A 9,454-nucleotide genomic window follows, 5' to 3' on the forward strand; every position below is an offset into this window, starting at 1 on the left:
CTGCTCCGGAAAGGGGGAGGGGCGGGGCCTAGATGGGAGTAGGGAGATGGGGAAAATGGTCCCAGAGCTCTGAGAACCACCCCTCTCCTCCCAGAGTCACTCCCTCCCCAATGGCTCAGACGCCAGAACTCGTTCTGTTCCCAGTCCTCAAACTTCCAACCCATTTGTGGGTCCTAGCCCTCCCCTGACCTACCCTCCAAGAACCTCCACCCCCAGGCCCCAACCCTCTGCCCTCAAATCCCCACATCTCCTGCTTCACCCACAATTCTGGTTCTCACCCCAAAACCCCTGCCCTCAGATTATCTCCCTATCCTCTGTTCAAATCCCAAATCCCGCTCTCCCAATCCTTGACCCCAGACCCTTCAAACACATGCTTACACCCCAAAGTCCATTCCACCACACCCAAGCCATTTGAATCCCCAAGCTCCAGCTCCCGAACACCCCAATCTTTAGCCAAGGCTCAAAGTCCCACACCTGTGTCCTTTCTTTTTATCTTTGTTCACATCTCCCTTCCTTCAGTTCCTCCCCTCCCTTCTTTCATTCCCTCCCTGCTCTGGACACCATAGAACCCAGGACCAGCAGGGCCACTGTAAAGCTCTCAGAATTTTGAAGGGCACCCCCACCCCCAACCCATGGAACGCCTAGAACCTCGGTCCTAGCAGGGTTCAGGTTCCAAGGATCCTCTCTTCAGCCTGGAACTCATTTATTGTTTCATCCTTTGAATCAGAAAACCCTCCCTTGTGCAACCTCAAGCAAGGCCCAGGGTTCCAGATGGAGCTCAGAGCCCTTGCTGTAGTCAGTGCTAGGAGAAGGGGATGGACACGGGCTGGAGACCCCAGAGGAGAAAGCAAGGGACCTCCTGGGTGGGCTCTTGCAGGTAGAACCAGACCCAATGGATCCATGTCCAGCAGAAGGTCGGTATATAGTAGGTGCTCAATCATTTGTGTAGAATGCTCAGGAGTTGATTTTGTGCAAGTTGACAGATACCCGGTGATGGAGGGTGCTGCTGACCTCTCCAGCACACAATACGCACTCAGTACATGTTGAATGCATGCACGCATGAGCAGCGTGCATTCTGGCAAGCTCTGTACACACACCCTCTCCCGCCCGTGGTCGGCTGCCACTCAAGCCTTTGTTCCAGATGAACCACATGCAGGCATCAAACCCTGCTCAGCCAAGACCTACAGCTCACACGCTCACCACACATACAGCTGCAGTCAATGGCATCCATATGCACGCACACTTCATAAACACCCAGATTCAACCCACATGTCAGACGCACAGACACACAGCCCAAGATCACTGGGCCCCTGGCTGTGTGCACTCGTGTAGCAGGCTGCAGACTCACGGTGCTGTGGACACACTAGGTACTCCGAGATCATTGGCACAGGACAGTAAGTACAAAGGCCCTGAGGCAGGAGTGAACCTGGAATGTTGCCCGTCAGGGAAAAGTGAAGGAGAGGGAGGGGGGAGGCGAAGATGGGGTGGGCGGCAATGAGGGGTGCTCTAGGTTATGGAGGGCCTTGTGGACCACTGTGGAGGCATTTCCCCTACATGAAATGAGGGAGGGCTTGTCAGCAGATGGGATGTAACCAACATAACAGTCAGGGGCAATATCCTGAATTAGGGACAACACTTAGGAGTATTTTAGGCCAAATGATGGGGCGCATCCCAGGGTGCTGGTAGGGGAAGGGTGGGAGGTGGTCCTAGCCAGAAGGTATTTTACAGGTGGAGCCAACAGGAGATGCGACAGATAGGTTGTGGGGGTGGGGCAAAGGATTGTTGTCCTGAGCCCGATTGCCTGCCATACTCGGATGGGGTATAGGCAGGTGGAGGACCTGGATGGCCCACGAAGGTTACTGCACACCCTCGTCCAGTAATGATGACCTGTGGTCTTGCAGAGCCTGCAGGCAGGGACACAGCAGGCAGTGTCCTGAGGCCTCGCTGCCATCTGGCCCACAGCTGGCACGGCTCTCCCAGAAGCAGGGGCCTTGCCACCTGCTCTCCTGCTCTGGACCAGCTGTGGAACTCATGGCCTCAGGTCAGAGCTCAGAGGCCTCCTTGTAACCCCCAGGTGTTACAGAGGAGGAAACTGAGGCCTGGGGGCTCAGGGATGCCTTGTTTCCAACAGCTGGAGCCTTATGCTGGGGCCTCATCCACCTGCCTGCCCTTCACCATTGAGTGGCGTCAGAGTGAGCCGCAGACACTCCCAGTACCTCGTTTTGCTTCTTTATAAACTAGACAGGTCAATATCTGATAGACTACCATCACCCTTAGTTCTGCATCCATTTTTTACAAGCCACGAGGTCTTAGATAGGTTGCTCCAACTCTTTATGCCTCAATTTTTCCTTCCTTTAAATGACCCTGCAGGGTATGGACCCTGACAGGCCACGTCAGCACCATGTATGCCCTGGCTGTCTTCTTGATGCCAAACTAGACCAAAATCTTCAGCACATCCCGACCACTCTCTCAGGGTCTGAAATATGAACCTGATCTGCACACAGACCCTGCTGCCTCACCAGGGCAGTGTAACTGCTCTAGCTGTGTCCCAGGCTGGTTCTGCTCTAGAGCTGTGGACAGCACTGAGAGGGTTTGGACTTGGTAACAGAATCCAGGCCAGGTCTTGGCTTCTTCTGGGCCCACTCCAGGCCTATCCAAGCCAGGCTAGCCACATAGGTAGTTTTGGGGTCTCTGCCTGCCCATTGGGGACAGGAGGGCAGTGCCCTCCCCACCCTGCACCCAGTGAGCTTCCCTCTGCCTGGCTCTGTCATCATTGCTGCCAAGACAGTGTCCAGCCCCTCTCTCCACACTCCAGGTATAATGCTCGCCTGGCCCCACCCCTGATGGACTTCGGGGCCTTTTTACTCACCTTTTCTACTGTTTTTAAACTGTACGTATATTTGATTATTTCCTCATCGAAATAAAAGTGGCACGGACTGTGAAAAAAATGACCCTGTGGGACAGAGCAGAGGCCAGGATGAAATAAACAATGTACTGTGCTCAGGACAGCTCAGTGAGTAGCCCTAAGTCCATGCCAGCTAGCGGTACTTTCCCTCTCCCATGTCCCCTCTTCACCCCCCAGCACTGCTTGATTTTTCTCCCTGTCTGACAAACTCTGTATTTGTTTTCCTTTTTTCGATTGAGAGAAAATTTCCACACCATAAAATTCACCATTTGAAAGTGTACAATTCAATGGCATTTAGTGCATTCGCGATGTCACACAACCATCACCTCCATCTAGTTCCACAATATTTCCATCACCGCAAAAGGAGGCCCCATCCCCATTAGCAGTCGCTCCGCATTCCCCCTCTGCCAACCGCTGGCAACCACTGAGCTGCTTTCTGTCCTTATGGGTTTACCTATTCTGAACATTTCACATAAATGAAATCACACAATGTGTCCTTCTGGGTCTGGCTTATTTTACTCAGCATAATATTTTCAAGGTTTACACACTGTAATGTGTGTCAGTGCTTTACTTCTTTTTATGACTATATTCCATTGTATGGATGGACCGCATTTTGTTTATTCATTCTTCCATTGATGGACACTTGGGTTGTTTCTTCCTTTTGGCTATTATATGTGCACATATATCTGTTTAAATACCTGATTTCAATTAGGTGGGCTTATATGCCAATTTTACAGATGACAAAACTGAGGCTGGGAGGGTGTGAGTCAGCAGTCGAAAATGTGGATTTGGAATGAAGATTTCAGATCTGGTTTGATGCTGAGCTCTGCCAGGCACTCATGTGTGACATTGGGCCTAGGGGGCTACCAGGACCCCTGGCTCAGAGGAAAAGGCCCTAGAGGCCTCATTGCAGCATTTGGTACATATCAGCCATTGCATAATTAATAATGACAGTGGGGGCCACTGGGATGCTTCCCTTTGCCCAGAGCCCACTCTCCCTGGGAATCAGTCACTGGCTGCTTTGCCCACCCTGAATGAGGTCCCCCTGGGGTTTGCTCACCTCCAGGCAGCAGTCCTGGTCCTGCCTGGCTGTGAACTGGTGTTTGCCCCAATGCCTCAACTGAGGTGGGAGGTCCCAACAGCTGCCTCTGACTCAGACTCTCATACAGCCCACTCCCTAAGGACCCAGAGCCCACAGCCATCGCTGTGACTGCAAGAACCCCTCACCCTCACTGCATTTGACCTTCTCCACTGTCCAGGTCCTGACCCTCGAGCAGCTGTGGAGGCAGGAGTGGGAGGAAGGAATGCAGAACTGATGATTCTTTTCTCAGGGACAATTAGCGGCCCATGGTGCATACACTGTGGACTTCCGAGTATCTGGCTCAGAGCCTTTTTGGAAGAAGGGAGACTAGTTTTTACCGAGGGAAGGATCGAGTTCATCCCCATTTCACAGACAGGGACACTGAGATCCAGAGAACATAAGAGTTATTGCCTAGCCAAGAGTTACAATGATTCATTCATGCACCATGAGTTTACCTAACATGCCGGGTGCTACCCAGGACCCTAAGCCAGGAAGAAAACAGAGTCCCCGCCCCTTGGGGAGTTGACATTCTAGGGGGAGTATAGATGGTAAGCAAGAAAAGGGAAGGCATGACAGTTCCTTTAAAAATTCCTCACGGAGCTACCCTGGGACCCAGTCATTCCACTCCAAGTTATGTGCCCAAGAGAAGTGAAAGCTGGCACTGCAAAGACCCTATTTCCAAATAAGGTCACATTCTGAGGTTCCAAGTGGACATGAGATGCGGGGGTAGAGACACCATTCAACCCACTACAGGTCTTTAATCAACATAAAAGAGACATGGTTTCATAAAAAAACATGAACATAAACATGAACATAACAGTCCCAAACTTGAAACGCTGTAAGGTCCTCCAACAGGTCAATGGATAAACAAATGGTGACATAGTCACACAATGGAATGCTATGCAGCATAGAAAAAGGGGGGGAAACAGCCCTCCATGCATCCCACAGGTGGGTCTCGCTGACACTAATGAAAAAAGCAGACACCAAGAGGACACACTGTGAGTCCATTCATGTGAAACTCATAGACAGGCCATGGTAAACTGTGGTGACAGATTGGGACAGAGGCTACCTGGTATGGATCATCAATGAGGGAAGGCATTGCCCACAAAGGGGCACGGGGCCTTGGGGTGATGGAAATATTCTATATCTTGATTATGAGGTTAACATCTGTCAGATGTTAACAGAGAGGTTAACATCTGTCAGAATTAATCAAGCACTTAAAATCATTGAACTACTTACTGAATGTAAGTCTTGCCTCATTAAAGCTGATTTATTTTTAAAAACAAACAAAATTAAAAGAGTCAGATAGAGCCAAGGTGATAGAGGAAAGTCCTGGAGCTACCTCTGGGGGGTGACCAACTGGAAGGGGGCATGAGGGATCCCCCGGAGGCTGGGGGCATTCTGTATTTGGGTCACAGGGGTGTAAATATTCATGGTTCTGTACAGTAAAAAGGGGTGCATGTTGCTGTTTGTAAAATACACCTCAATTAAAAAGAAAGACCAAGAGGCTCAGAGTAAGTAATTGGTCCAAGACTCCATCCAGACAGTGTCAGAGCCTCCTACCCTGGAGCTCTCCACCACCTCCTGGTCTCACGCTGCCTCCCTCCATTCAACACACACTTATTACATAACTGCTTTGTGCGAGGTGCTGGGCTGTAAGCACACCAGACAAGATCCATGCCCTCATGTTCCAGAATGTTCGGTTTATGTAACCAGTCAATGACTAACGCCTTTCCTGATGGTGATAATTGCCCTGAAGGCAATGAGCTGAGAGTGACCAAGGAGGGAGACACTGCTTTAGCAGGGACGGCCTCTTTGAGGAAGTGATGTGCCAGCTTTAAAAGAAAGCAGCATACGGAGTATTCTAGGATGTTCCAGGACATTCCAGAACATTGTGAAAGGGCCCAGAATATTCCAGAACATTTCAGGTGGAAGTAATGTGAAGGCCCCAAACCCAGTGCCAGAAAGAGCCTGAGGGACATGCAACCACCTTGGCTAGGGTGACATGGGCAAGGCTTAGAGCAAGGAGGGAGAGTGTCGACAAAGATGTATTGAGAACAGCCTCCTGAAGTGTGGGACACAGCTGTGACTGAGACTGCTCGCGTGTCGCATCTGGCAAAGGGAACATTTATTAAACCAATCATCACACAAGCAAAGAAGCAATAACTTAATTATCAACATGATAGAAGTTTTCAGTTGGAGCGTAGTGACTTAGGGGCATTGGGCTGAACCAGGAGGGCAGAGAGGGACATTTAGGCTGAAGAGTTGGCCAGGAAGAAAGCAGAGTCTTCCACACAGAGGGAACAGCCTGTGTGGGAAACCTGAGGAGGGAAGAGTGCCAGGAGCTGCTTAAAGCCTGGCCCTGAGCAGGTACCTGGGCAGCCCCCAGCTGGGATCTGGCCTTCACCTCCCACGCACACGCAGTAGGGAAAGAAATGAGTCCCCATCCTTCCCTCCCAATGTAGATGGAGTGTCACAGGGACACCTCGCTGCCTCTCTCCCTTCCTTGGCAGATTATCACCCTGGGCCCAGAACTGGGCCTGTCACCAAGGAACCAGGAATGCTGGTTGCTGTGGCAACCCTGTGCTTCCAGGACACATGGGCATTCCTTCCTGTTGCCATGACACCAGCCACCCACCCACCCTCCACCAGGTCTGCATTGGGTGCTGGAGGAAGGCTGAGAGCGGGCCAGAGAGGGTGGTTTCCCAGATGCCTCGCAGAGTAGGGAGGGAAGATAAGAAAACTGAGGCTCAAAGAGCTGTGTTGAGTCAGGGCTCCTCCATAAGGTCACCTCTGTAGCCCCCACTCCTGATAGGAACCCCTGACAGAGGCAAAGGGCCCTCTCTCCTGAGACTCCAGAAGGGACCAGAGGTCTTTGCTTGGCACTTAGGCCTTTCCCCCAAGTGAAGCCCTCAGAAGGGAGGGTGATATGGGCAGGGATTACTTTTCTCTGAACACACACACACACACACACACACACACACACACACACACTTCCAACCCACACCCATGCACCTGGGACATCCTTCCTTCCATATTCTATCCAACCTTCAAAGCCCAAGTCAGCTGCCTCATCTTCCAGGCAGCCATCACTCATCACCTGCTTGGAAGGGACTCCTCTCCCCTCTCCACACACCCACAGTGCTCACTGTTTCTACCCTCACCACCTGGTGTTATTCATTCCACAGCTGTGAAGCATCCACTATGGACACAGCCCTGGGCTGGTCACCAGGACTTTAAGAATGAATGCACTAGACACACAGTGGCAAACAAACAAAACACTCTGCCCTTGGGATTGAGTCTTGAGAGGGGAGGGAGGACAAAGAGATAGAGATCAGTCACAACTTTTCAGTTCCAAGACGTCCAATGCCAACTGGCAAAAGTGACAGTGTGGACTTCAGGCACAGCCTGATCCAGGACTACCAGTAGTGTCATGGAGACATAATCTCTCTGCATCTGTCTGGAAGGCTCTGTAATTGTGGTGACAGATGGCCCCTGACAGCTCCAAACTCATATCCTCCCAGCTCACAACTGCAGTTAACAGGGCATGTCTCTCTCCCAAAAAAATCCCACTAATACCAGAAGAGGCTTGGATCATGCTGCTCAACTTCCCCTGAGCCACATAGGTTTTGCCAAAGCAAATGAGTTCCACTAGGAAGGAAGGAGAGGGTGACAGGTGCTAGGTGGATTCCTACCAAGTGCATGATGGCATTCCCAGTGTAAGGAGCTACTGTAGCAAAGGCCCGGAGGCTGGACCATTGATGTTACTGCAGGAAGCAGTGAAGACAGAGCCAATTTTGTTGTCAGACCAAAAGATGTGAGGGATATAACCAGAGAGATGGCTGCCAGATTGGTGAGTATTGAAAGCCCTTAAAAGATAAACAGGGAATTAGGTGGTATTTGAGGGTAATAGGAAGTCATGGGGTCAGCAGGGGAGGGACATGGTCTGACCCCATGTAGGGAATAGACTGAACAGGGTAAGGCTGCTTTTGGGGTCTGAGAGGGAAGCGGGGACTCACCCAAACAAAAATAATTACTGATCCCCTGCTCCATGCCCCGTCATCTATGAGACCTGTGAGAGTTACCTTCATAGAGCTTATAAAATTATGTTGTACCAATGTTGAAACAAGTAATTACTAATTATTTAATAATTACTTAAGAATTACTGTGGTAAGCACAGGGAGATTGGCAGGGAGCTAACTATGGGTATAACAGGAAATGCTAGCCCCGTCGGGCAGCTGGGAGGTCCTCTGATGGGGAAGAGCACTTTTAGTTGAGCGCTTGGACAGAGCACGGCTGCAAGGTGTTCCTGGCAGAAGGAAATACAAAGGCCCTGGGGCGGGAAATCTCTGGCTCGAGCAATCCAGAGAGAACCTGTGGGGCTAGAGCACAGCGAGTGAGAGACAGAGCCTCAGTAGGGGTGGTTCATGTTAGTGGGACTAGATTGTGGGAGGCCGTGTGGTACATGTGGATATTTGGGCTCTTCAAGGCAGCAGTAAACCCAGGAAGGAGGTGATGTCTGGGATGGGATCTGTATAATAACAGCAGCTCCCCAGCTTCTGTATAGAGCTGGAGGGTGGCTGGGGTGGGGTGGGGGGAAGCAGAAGAGTCCAAGAGGAGGAAGGCGGCTAGAGTAGTTGGGTGAGAGGAGGTGGTAGCTTAGACCTCGGTGGTTGCTATGGAGATAAAGACAAGCATGTGGGTGGGATGCTGAGGGGACAGGACGTGCTGATAGAATAAAGTGGAGTAAGGATGGGGAAAAATCAAGGAGCCACCCAAGTGTCCAGAGCCATTGAGACGGGGAGGCCAGGGGCAAGGTGAGGATGCACCGGGAAAGGATCACCGGGGTCCCTTCCCGCTGGGCTGAGCAGTTCCAGTAGCCATTTCAAATGACAGTGAGGATATTCGCACATCATTGTGGTTGAGCCTAATCCCACTGATTTGTACACTTAAAAACTGGTTAAAATGGCAAATTTTATGTGGAATGCATATTTTACCACCACAAAAAAAAAAAAAAAAAAAAAAAAGGAAAAACCTTACATATACACCAACTCAAACTAAAGAAAATGAGAAACACAGTTCTTCAGTCACCTAGCCACATTGCAAGGGCTCTGTAACACCATGTGGATGGGCGTGGTGCAGACAGCCTGTTTCTGTCATCGCAGAAAGTTCTACTGGGCAGGGCTGGCCTGCCTCCACGTCTCATCTCTGTCCAGGTCTCATTTCCTGGCAATGTTCCCAGGGGTGGCCCTGAAACCCCAAGCCTGGCCCAGAATGACAACCAGGGGCCTGGATTGCCTTTTTGTTGAATCCTGATGCTCATGGAATCAGGCAGGGTCCTGGCAGCAGAAACCACTGAGAATGGACTATCCAAGAGTGTTGTAATGAAGGGACCCTTTGCAAAGGTGTGGACAGGGTTGGGTAACTGCCGTGGATGAGACAATATGGACAAGCAATAGTGTGGGAGC

This window comes from Rhinolophus sinicus, chromosome 15, assembly GCF_057876585.1.
Source record: "Rhinolophus sinicus isolate RSI-liver-muscle chromosome 15, RSI-T2T, whole genome shotgun sequence".
Lineage (NCBI taxonomy): Eukaryota > Metazoa > Chordata > Mammalia > Chiroptera > Rhinolophidae > Rhinolophus > Rhinolophus sinicus.